The following is a 12,439-nucleotide window of genomic DNA, read 5'->3' on the forward strand; positions in this document are numbered from 1 at the left end:
CCTGGATGGCAAATACCTTGGGAATTCAATGGGTAGCTTGTGTTGAGTTAGGTTTTTTTATGGGAGTCGGAGGGAATAAAGTGGGATTGACATGTTATAATAGAAACATAGAAGATGTCATCTCCAAACAGGAGCAAGCAGCAGTTCTTCAGAATAACAGAAGCAGTAGTTCCTCTGCAGAATAAGAGACTCAAAGTTCCTTTTAGAGTAATACAGCAATGGAACCAACGGCCTGGGGAGGTCATGGGCTCTCCCAGCAAGGAAGCACTCAAGGTGCAGCTGGGCAGCCACCTGGGAGGGATGGTTTAACCTGCACTGAGCAGGACTCCAGGTTGGACCTGATGGCCTTCTGGCCCCTTCCAGCTCTACTGTTCTATGATTCCATGTGTGTACGTGCACACCTGCACAATATCCTGTTGAAACAACTTCGGGGTGGCCCCAAAGAAAATCACTAGAGATCATTCCCACCTGGAGCCCATAGCAGCCATTTTCCTGGGGTGGCAAACCAACGTACATAGCCAAGGGGTGGTGAGTACCCCGTGATTCCCCCCATAACATCATGTGTAAAGCTGGAAATCCATGCACAGTATTGCACAATACCATGATAAGCGTTTGCTTTCTGTAGCCTGTTCCCCCACGAAATGACTTTGACTGCCACCCAGATCATTGTCCGATCTCAGAATGAGTCATCCACACCCCACTTCTGGCTTCCAGCCAGTTGGGGACAGCCAGTCCCTGAGATGTTCAGCCTGGATCAGATCATGAGTGAGCCGTCTTGTCATCTCGGCTGGGCTCCCAGTGGGCCTCTTGCCTCCGAGCTGATGTAATGCTTTCTGGCTCAATGTGAACATTTCTCTTTTGTGCTCTGTCTGCGTATGTATATGTAGTCACTTTATTACCAGAGAGAAAGATAACCCATTTCTAATCCATCTACCCCAATACCTCAAGAAAGCAAGGCAATAACAATTATCTCTGGCCTTACATTTTCTCCTTTCTCTGAATAGCTCATGTACAGTAATGAATTGTAACAGCTCCTTCGTGTGGACTTCTCTCCCATATAATTAATGTCCTAAGATATTCTATTTACTGGTGAAGTCGTTTGAATGAAGAAGTGATTACTTGAAGTAAACAGAGCAGCTAACTGCATTTCACAAACAAAGAAGACAGCAGTTCCTATAAAAGGAAGCCCTCCGGGATAGAGCTTGCTCAGGTGTTTTTTTCTGCCTGCACCCTGTTCTCCTCTTTGAGTTTTATATTTATTATATTCAAGTCATTGATAAACACAAGAAAGCCACATTTGTGATTTGTCATGGACAGAATGCAAATATGCAGCTGTTTCATGCATCCACGCTTTTCTTCTAATTCGACTGTTTTTGAAATGGGTGCCAAACCTTGATAGGGCCTTGATACTCTCACAGATGTCCTTAATATTCGTTTTCTGCATTCTGAAGTTCCTGTGGTTGTTTAAAGATCTGCATGGAAATTTGCACCATGTTTTTAAAATGCATTTTCTCTTAAAATACATAATTTAATTTTAGGTATATTTGGAACTTTGAATATTTTTTTCAAAAAGTTAATATTTAGAACTTTCAGGAAGTCAAGGTGAATGGATGCATATAGAATGCTTATAGAATTATAGAATTTATAATAGAATTTCTAATTCAAGCTTATAGAATTTATTTCACTTCATTTGCATCCCTGAATCAAGCATCACTTTTATTTTGTTTAAAATATGTGTAACTGTATTATTATTATTTATGATTTAAAACTTTTCTATACTGTCCGCTACCAAATAGTCTCAGGATGTGCCAAAGGGCACACTTTATATGCAAAAGTTTGTGTGCATGGAAGGTGAAGACTAAATCATATTTGCACAATGTTTGCATTTTGAACTTGGATGCAAGTTTGAGAAATTGTGCATCTGGTATTCAGTGTTCTGAAAGGGGCTTCTTCATATGATTTGCAAAAGCGGAAAACCTTTTCTTCTCAGTATTTTAACAGTTAACTTTTTAATCTTTATTTTTAATATTGCATTTTATCCTATGCCACCGCTATACCTCTGTGCTGATTTGGTTGCAATTGCTGTGGTTTTTTTTCTCACTTTGTTGTTCACGTGTTTTTAACTTTTATGAACTGTCCAGACAGCCTCAGCTATTGGGCGGTAGAAAAATGAAATCAATCAATCAATCAATCAATCCCTATGAGAAAGCCAGTTTTCAGTGCCCGGGTACTGAGTTCCAAGCTAAAAATTAGTCTGAGAGGGGTTAATCATGCCTGATTGTATAAGATTTTACAGAACACATATCCCTTAAGCTTTGTTATCCAGAACTGCCCCTGAAACTGTTCTGGTTGTTTGTACATTCAGAAGTTGGAACAAGTTGAAAGAGAAAGTAAAAACTAATAATTCTATTTGTTCATACAACAAACCCAATGCTACTATTTGATCTTGGCTGGTTGGGACAAATACTGAAATGAAGCTTCCACACATAATAGCAAACCCTGTTAGTTAAGTACATTCCTTCCCAATGTGGACCTGAGAACCTAAGCGCCCCCTTCTCCACATTTATTTATTTATTATTTAATTTAACAATAAAACACAATGGAATAAGACATAGCATCCTAGTCAAATTCTTAACCAATCAACAATACAACCCATATGGAAACAGTCAAAGCTTAAAACTTTGAGAAAATAAACTGGTTTTAGCCTGGTGCTGAAAAGAATAAAGTGACAGTGTCAGGAGAACCTCTCTGGGGAGTATATTCCAGAATCGGGACACCACTGCAGAGAAGACCCTTCCCTGGGTAGTCACCCTCCTAATCTCCTTCAAGGAGGGCTCCCGGAGAAGGGTCTCTGTCCCAGATCTTAAGGGGTGGGCAGGCACATAGGGAAGGAGACACTCCTTCAGGTAACCAGGCCCTAAGCCGCATCCGACACTTCCATTGCTCCAGGAAACATAGACAAGAGTCAGGAATGATCCATTTGAGGGTACTCAGTTGAGCAGGGCTGACTTGGTGCTACATCCAAATACAGCTGTTGAGCATTTCTACAGGAGGCTGTGAATGCACTGGATTCCCATTTGGTTGTGACGCAGAACTGGGATTCAGGCATTTCATAAAGAACATTTTCCTTCTTGCTTTTCCACTATACAATCCTTAGGTGGCACTGTGATGCAGAATTACAGCAGAAATACACAAGAGGAAGCTGTGTTCTTTCACTTTCAAAAAGCAAATGTTGAGTTTTCCCTGCTGTAAAAAAAAAAAAAAAACTCATTGAAAGTGCGGGTTAGACACACAAGTGAAAGTGGATCATCATGACGCTGCGTAAAGAATTTGTGAACACCGGAGAGAAAGCACGCCGTACATGCAGAAAAGCCAATGTTGCAATTTTTCCCCTGATTAAGCCAATCGCACAGTACATGGAAAGATATGCAATACTGAAGAGAATAAGGATAAGCAACAGAAAACTGATCAGCATGTTGATGGGAAACGCAGAGCATGTGAAATAGCAAGCTGGTTAGCACTTTGAAAGGAGAACTCATGCATGATTGAAAAAGGAAGTGAAAATGAAACTGCCAATATCAAACTTCTCTGGGAATGTGCAGATCAGCAAAACTCAAGGTTGCCAAAGTTCCCTGAATCTTGAAGCCTTTTCAAACTCAAGTCTCTATCAGATAATAAGCACTGGTGGTGTATTTCTTCATTATCACATACAAATTGTGCTTATTTCCATGCATATTTAACCCCCATTGTATGCATTAGTTGTGTGCAGTTTTGAAACATGTACTTTCTTCTCCCACAAGTAAAATGTATTTGTGCCAATTTTTCTATAAATGTAAATGCTTATTCTGAAACAGGCATATTTTCAAATATATGCCTGATTTCAATATATTCCTTCTGACCCAATAATGCAGGCTCCATATTGTACTGGCGTTGACCACTGAGTGCATTTGAGTCTTTGCTCAGCCCTGAGGTTGCAAATTGAATAAAAGCCTAACAAAAAAGAAACAAACATTTCTCATAGAACCTCTATATGACCCCTATACAAATTTCTGGCCAGAGAGGCCCCTTCTGACTTGCTCTGTTTCTATGTTTCTATGTTTCTGGTGCATCTAGAGATGGAATATTATCTACAGTTAGTACACTTAAGAATTAAGGATTCTGTAATGTTAGAAAAGATGCAGAAAGGGGGCAATTCAGATGTTCCTGGGGCTGGAGAAACTACTCGATCATGAAAGGTTACAACAGTTGGGATTGCTCCTTATAAACAGACACATGGAAAGACAGGATAGAGATACACAAATTGGGCATGGTGATGGAGGTAATATTCCTTAATACTTCAAACTGGTGCTTCTCCACACACTGCATAGTTAAACTATGGAATTCACTTCGACGGGATGCAGTGATGGCCACCATTTTGGATGGCTTTAAAGGGGCACTGGACAAATTCATGGGGTATGAAGCTATCAGTGGTGACTAGTCCTCATGGCTCTATGCTACTTCCAGTATCAGAGGCAGTCTACCCATATAACTAGTTGCTGGGGAATGCACCCTGCTTGCGGGTTCCCTGTGGACAGCTGTTTGTCCACTCTGCAAATAGAACATTGTAAAAGAGTGGCCTTCTTCTCTCAGTCTGGATATCTTTTCTCCTGTTCTTATGCTGCAGTGTTTATTTGAATGAGCCATGGAATTTGTGGAAATTCCCTATCTGGTTTTGCAAATAAATTTCTTAAACATCCAATACTACCTTTCAGTGAAACTAAAAAGAATGACTTGTGCATGTTGTTATGTCAATTTAATTTGCAGCCTTCCAGGAGAGGGATGCCACAGGACTCACAAGATTATGGTGGTTTTATTATCTTCTGTTGTACTTTTGCATTAGTTACTTTTACTGGTATGATTTTGAAATGTTGTTTTGATTAATGCTCTATCATGCCCAAGAACAACATGATTCCATGCTTTTTCAGAAAGGCAGTTTCGGATGCATGCCCACACCCGTACCAGAAGTAGAATCTCCCAAAACTTGAGCTGTACAAGCAGATTACATCAAACCTGGCAATTTGATGACTTGGGTTTGTAAAGGACAAATACTAGTTCAGGACTTGTCTCCTTGCACATGTAATTTACATCGTTGAATGCCAGGAGCTGGATCCGCAAGAGGAATGTCATTCCACAAAAGAAAGGGATCTTCTATGAAGAAGGAGAGTTCTCCTCATGGAAGGTTCCTCTGCCAGAGCTCTGGGAATTCCTGGCACCAGACACCAGCCCATTCATTGAAATTTTCTAACTCTCCGGGCAGCATTTTCACGGGGAAGAAGGAAGGAGCTCTTGAGCAACTTCATGTTCAAAGGTGCAATTAGGCCAACTTAAATCTGGACCTCACCCCAGGGGAGAGCATCATTACACAGTGGGGCAGTGTAAAACCTGGCATAGAGTTGTTGTTGTGGTTAGTCACAAAGTCATGTCCGACCCATCACAACCCCATGGACAACACTCCTCCAGGCCTTCCTCTCCAGTGGTATCATCTGCATATCTGAGGTTGCTGATATTTCTCCCAGCAATCTTAATTCCAACTGGTGATTCATCTAGCCCAGCCTTTCCCTTGATGTGCTCTGCATACAAGTTAAATAGACAGGGCGACAGAATACAGCCTTGCCGAACTCCTTTCTCAATTTTGAACCAATCAGTGGTTCCATGTCCAGTTCTCACTGTTGCTTCTTGACCCACATATAGGTTTCTCAAGAGACAAATAAGATGGTCTGGTGCTCCCATCTCTTTAAGAACTTGCCACAATTGGTTGTGATCCACACAATCAAAGGCTTTAGCATAGTCAATGAAGCAGAAGTAGATGTTTTTCTGGAACTCCCTAGCTTTCTCCATTATCCAGCGTATGTTGGCAATTTCATCTCTAGTTCCTCTCCCTCTTCAAAATTCTGCCTGTACTTCTGGTAGTTCTCGGTCCACATACTGCTGGAGCCTGGCTTGTAGGATTTTGAGCATCACTTTGCTAGAATGTGAAATGAGTGCAATAGTGTGGTAGTTTGAACATTCTTTGGCATTGCCCTTCTTTGGGATCGGAATGTAAACTGACCTTTTCCAATCCTGTGGCCTCTGCTGAGTTTTCCAAATTTGCTGGCCTATTGAGTGTAGCACTTTTACTGCATTGTCTTTTAAGATTTTGAATAGCTCAGCTGGAATACTGTCACCTCCTCTAGCTTTGTTGTTGCCCAGACTTCCTAAGGCCCATTTGACTTCACATTCCAGGATGTCTGGCTCGAGGTCAGTGACCACCCCATTGTGGTTATCAGGGACGTTAAGCTCTTTCTTGTATAGTTCCTCTGTGTAATCTTGCCACCGCTTCTTAATCTCTTCTGCCTCTATTAGGTCCCTGCCATTTTTGTCCTTTATCATGCCCATCTTTGCATGAAACGTTCCCTTCATATCTCCAATTTTATTAAAGAGATTGCTAGCTTTCTATTGTTTTCTTCTATTTCTTTACACTGTTCATTTACAAAGGCATTCTTATCACTTCTAGCTATTCTTTGGAATTCTGCATTCAGTTGGGTGTATCTTTCCCTTTCTCCCTTGCCTTTCTCCTCCCTTCTTTCCTCAGCTATTTGTAAAGCTTCCTCAGAAAGCCATTTTGCTTTCTTGCATTTCTTTTTCTTTGGGATCGTTTTAGTTGCTACCTCTTGTACAATGTTGTGAACCTCTGCCCTTAGTTCTTCAGGCACTCTGTTAGATCTAATTCCTTAAATCTATTTGTCACTCTACTGTATATTCATCAGGAATATGATTTAGGTCATACCTGAGTGACCTAGTGCTTTTCCCTACTTTCTTCAATGTAAGCCTAAATTTTGCAACATGGAACATAGAAACAGAGCGAGTCAGAAAGGGTCTCCTGAGCCATCTAGTCTGACCCCCAGCTCCAGCCGGCTCTGCTCACGACACGGCATGGAGTACCACTGCACAGATACCTATTCTGCACCCTGGATTACTTTTAGTGCTCCGTAGCTACTCTGGTGTAAGGGGTCTCCCCCATCAAGCCCTCTGATTCTTTTCCATAATTCTTTTCCATATTACACTGGCAGTGACTTGATCTGGTGCAAGTCCAACCAGCATGATGATTTCCATTAGGAAAACTGGCCACCATTTACATTTAAAAATGGGGGGAATGGCACAAATTGTAGGGCAGAGGTCCAGGTTGCTTGCACTTTTGCAGTTAACCATCAGCGCTTTTCAGCATCAATCATCTCAGCAATGGAACACCAACACAGGTGTCCACTCGAGATGCCTTTCAAATGTTGTGCGTGTGTAGAAGGGGGAGTGTGCCCCATCGGGGTTATGGAGAGCGAAAACAATACAGGGAGACAGAGGGCAGTGCAGTGACTGGCAGGTTCCCCTTTTAAACCTATGATGACACCATTTACCATTTCCTGTGATCTGGAGGAAGGCAAGAATGGGAAAGAAAGTGGCCATTATTCCAATCCTGCATACTGTGAAGGAGGTGATAATCTCCAGCGCTACTGCCACCCCAAGTCCCATACATTTTGATAAAGTGTCGTCTACATCTGCACACTTTGTGAATAGTCTACTAGGAGAACATTGCTTTCCTTGGACAATTTGGAGGAGGAGGAGGAAGAAAGGGAGGGAACAAGGGAGCAAGGAAGGGAGGGAGGGAGGAGGAAGGAGTAGAAACTAGGCCATCCAGGACCTCTTAAGGAAACATTCCATACTGCATGATTTGCACTAGACAATCTATCAGATCCTTTTGAAGACTGCAATTCTGACCAAGAGAGACAGAAAACATCTCACGTATTAAAGCCGCCAAATGTACGGTTCCGCTTGTTCCACAGGGCAGCAGCTGCACCAGCTGTGCCAAATACGAATTCTCCCTCCGGCTGAGATTGTGGGAGACCTGCTGAGATCGTCTCAGCTGGAAGCCACCTTTGGCGCCTATTACGATGCTGCAGCTGTGTTAATAATCTTTGGTGACTCCTTTGTTTCCCATTTTGAGGCTAGAATGTGCAATCTGTACAGGATATGAGCTTACGTCTAAATCCCCCAGGATGAATGTTCTGTATCTTAATAAATTATTTGTGGAATATAAAACCGTGTTGTAAATTAAGGCCTCCATTCTTTTGATGTGTGTGTATCTTGGAGAATGCCAAACAGCTTTCTGGAGGGCTCATATATTTTGTATGCTTTTCGTTTGTATTCCTCCAAATGCAACCCTCAGATTGTAGATGTTGACCTTGGAAACAGTGGAGGCAGATCACTGCAGAACTGAGACAGGGGCCTTTTGGTCGGCAGAATATGTTTGACTCTTTGAATTCCTTGTAAAATGGCATACCTGGGATAGTGACAGTGAATACATCAACTCCAAGTTCACTTTAAAGATGGGTAAACTCTCTAAACCTGGTTTAGGGTCATTCTTTCCAAGCTTTTGGACTCACAGAAAAAAAGTTTAGGTTTTTCATTCAGAGTTGTCTGAAATCTCAGAAAATCTGAGCTGCTCTTGATGTTTTCCTGTTGGCTCCCTCCTATCTCCAGTCCTCTCTCCAGATGACCTCCTCCATGAGAGTCCCCTTCGCTAGTACCAGGGAAGGGAAGGGTTGCAATGAGGTCCCCATGAGGCTCCACACAGCCTTCCCTAACAAGGTCAGTATTCAACTGTACCATTCCATTAGAACAAATGATGTTGGTCTATGGGAGACGATGTTGTGATCTGTGTGCAAGACGAGAATCCAATTAAAGTTATCTTTGCTCATGCACGGTTGTACAATCAATTCTGCATTAAGCTTGTGCAATCGTTTGTGTAACTGGCTGTACATTATATTTGTGAACCAGTTGAACAAGCACTTACACAACTGGTAGGAGAACAGAAGCAGTCAGTGGAATTTGTAGAATCACATCATTCCATAAAACCCTGGGAATTGTCCAGGCATTTTGACTACCACTACTCAGTCATCATGGTAGATGATCAGGAAGCTTAGGAGTTCTTTCCAAAACAGCTAGAAAGACCCAGGATTGAGAATACCAGCTCACTCAGAGGAGGTACCCAAGGCAAAGTTCTCTGGGCATTACAATCAGTCTATCTTTGAGCCATTGTTGCTCAGTCGCAAAGCCGTGTCTGACTCTTCATGACCCCATGGGCAACATTCCTCCAGGTTCTCCTATTCTCCGTCATCCCCTGGAGTCCACCCAACCCCACACCCACCTCTTCAGTGACCCCATCCAGCTACCTCAAACTCTGCCATCTCCTTCTGCCTTCAATTTTGAGCTATTACTAAAATACAATTTAAAGATACAAAGTCTCAGAAAGTCAAAGTATGTTTTTCAAAGAATAATATGCAAGCTGAGATCTTGTTCTTTCATTGGCCTGGGCTATTTTGGACCTTATCCAGTTTTGGTTGAAAACCATTACTAATCTCAACAATTTTATTATCTATTTCTATATTTTTACACTGATATACCGTCTTTCTGCCAATAAGTTTGGTCCCAGCCAGACTGACCTCAGGGGCCTCACAGTTGCAGCTCTCTGCCAGCAGCAAGGCTGCAGAATGCTAAATGCAGGTTCCACCCCTCCAGGGAGCCAAAGGGCTGCTAATCCAAGCTGGCCATCCAGTAAAGGAGGCCCAACAGACTCAGCCATCTTCCCCTGCTCCATGAGTCTGGCATGGTGGAAGAAGAGGAGCCAGCTGTCTGGCTGAATCTAAGCAGGTCTGAATTTGCCCAGGGAGATCACCAGGGAAAACTCAAGCATACTACCTTGAGCTCCATTATTGAAGAAAGGCAGAATGCATGTTAATAAACAATTAGCAAACAGAGACAGAGATGCTGATTTAAATAATGCTCCATTAGGTGTGTGCAAGAAATCCATCCATGGGTGAGAATTCAATGGATTTTGCTCCCTGGAAATTTCTGGTCCAATTTACAGAGTCTGAGTCCCTGCAGAGTGCGCCTTACATCCATGGGGCCCATGGAAGGAGCAGGACGCCACACACTGAAGAAGCAGCATCTGCTCACACAGCAGAAGAAGCTAAGACAACTGTTCCTTGGGCTGAAGAAGGTCGCTCTCAGAGCAAGTGTTCATGAGTGGCCACCAGGGAAGCAGCCGCCCCCTGACCACTGCAGCTGGGACAGAAGAAGGTGGTCAGCTGCGCAACCTGGGCTCCGGGAGTGTTGGTGAACTTCCTCTTGGCTCAACTTTCTTTGAAAGACCCAGCCAACCACAAGAGGAAGCCCACAAGTGCTTGGAGAGATGGATTCCAACAAGGTTTGTCCCAGTCCTAAGATCTCTGTTTCCCTCTCTCCTCCTGTGTGTGTGCATGGAGAAAGAAAGAGAGAGAGAGAGAGAGAGAGAGAGAGAGAGAGAGAGAGAGAGAGAGAGGGCATCTTTGGAAGATATGGCAAGTGAGAAGGCAGTGGAGGACTTCCCTCACATCAGATACTGGACTTCACTCTGAAGTTCATGACTCAGGCTGCAGCACAGTCGTGGGCACCTGCTCTGCATGCAGAAGGCCTCACGTTCCGTACCTGAAATACCCAGGTAGGGTGAGGAAAGAATCCTGCCTGAAACCCTAGACAGCAGCTGCCAGTCAGTGTCAACAACATGGAGCTAGATGGATCAATGATCTTCCTCAATATTTGACAATATACTGTATTACCAGGCCACCCCTGAGAAAGCAAGTCCTTTCAGGCAAAGTCTTTGCAAGAGGGGGAGAGTAGCTCAGAGGAAACTGGTTTCTGCAGCTAGTCCCCTCTCCCACCTGGCAGTGGAACATGGGCTCCCTGCCAACAGAGCATTCCCTTCTCAAAGCCCAGTTCACTTTTTTTTTTTTTTAAGAGGAAACTAGGGGATTCATGGGCACTGGCAACCCCGTTCCATGCAAATTTGGCTGAATGCCAGGGACTTTTCTTTTCTTTGTCTGCCCACTGATGGAATTCAATTTGGCACAAATGCATTCAGACACATTTGTGCCAAGTCAATGTTGCCCAGGTTCATGGTCCCCAAAATGTGTACATCCCTCTAAAATATGCAGATTCCAAGAAAATGTGTGCTTTTTACTTTTTTGTCTGTGAAGAAATTGAACATTTTTGAGTGTTGGTTTTTTCATTATGATACATATGGTTCCATGACTGAGAAAGAGAAAGAGCGAGAGAGAGAGAGAGACTTTAAGTCTGCAAATCCACAGAATCGGTGAAACTTGGGGGAAGTCCAACATAAGTATGCTGATGAAAGGTGGAACAGCAGGAAGACACAAGGCCATTCGGCGGCAGAACTCTTTGCTTCATTTTTGCTCTCTTTTTGAACTTTTTTGAACTCTTTGCTTCATTTGTGCTATGTTGCATTTCAGCTCTCTACGTGTTTATTTTGTCATAGTTACATCCATTTTGAAGACACCGAACCAAGAGACGTAAAACACACACACTTCTTTCTCTGCAAATGTTGCATGTTTCTCCCACACTGAATTTCTGAAAAGTGCAAGGAAAAGGGATGGAACTCCTACCTGGGAATATTCTTAGCAGACTGGAAGCCTGCCCACTCCCCATTTTCTGACCTGTCTGGAGCCTGGAATGAACATTTGCTCTGTGAACATCTAACACAAAACAATAAATGGCCATTACACTGCAAGCAAGTAAAATGAGGTATTGATGGCATGTTTTATATGCACCAGAAATATAACTCCATCAGCTCCAGTTATATTTAGGTTTCAAATCTTCCCACCTTCTGTTGTTTACCCAGCAGTATTGAGAACCTCGTTAAAAAGAAGAAACTGAGAATTATCTAAGCTTTAAAAGGAGATTTTACAAGATGCCGTGGGGGGCGGGGGGGGGGAATCTCACCATTTCTCTCTGCTGTATCAAAATGGAAAAATTCATAATCCATCCTGTTAATCATTGTTGGGTCAATGCATATTCTACCTATAAGACATCTCCCCCTATTTTATCTGCGCCCAGGCAGCATCTTTCCTTGTGTCCCACAAGCAGCTTTTTGAGGCCTGTAGAGAACTAGTGCATAAGGACCAGTTCACACAACCCCGAACACCCCAGTTGACAGTAAGGGCTGCAGCTGGCACCAACAGAGCTGCCCCTCCTAGCCTTGCTAGTACAAGCTCACACATATATCATCGAACAGTGCTTGAATGTTGGTGGGAGGCAGACCTTAGGAAAGGAATTTCAGTTCACTGCCATTTCCTTGTTTCATCCTCTTTGCTAATGAGAATTAGATGTCCAAAGTTCAGTGGGTGTGAATGCCTCTTCTGGCTTTCTTGGCTTCAGTGCCATCAAATGCTCACACACTGGTACAGCTCTGGAAAGAAGGAATACAGACGTTGCTGTGAAAAACTCTCCCTTGTACCTCTTTGCCAGACGATGGCAGATGCAGCGGGAAGCGGACATAGGGTAGTTTTGGCCACACTTGGGCTGGAAGGTGATT

The sequence above is a fragment of the Varanus komodoensis genome, unplaced genomic scaffold (assembly GCF_004798865.1).
Source record: "Varanus komodoensis strain SLA01 unplaced genomic scaffold, ASM479886v1 scaffold22, whole genome shotgun sequence".
Lineage (NCBI taxonomy): Eukaryota > Metazoa > Chordata > Lepidosauria > Squamata > Varanidae > Varanus > Varanus komodoensis.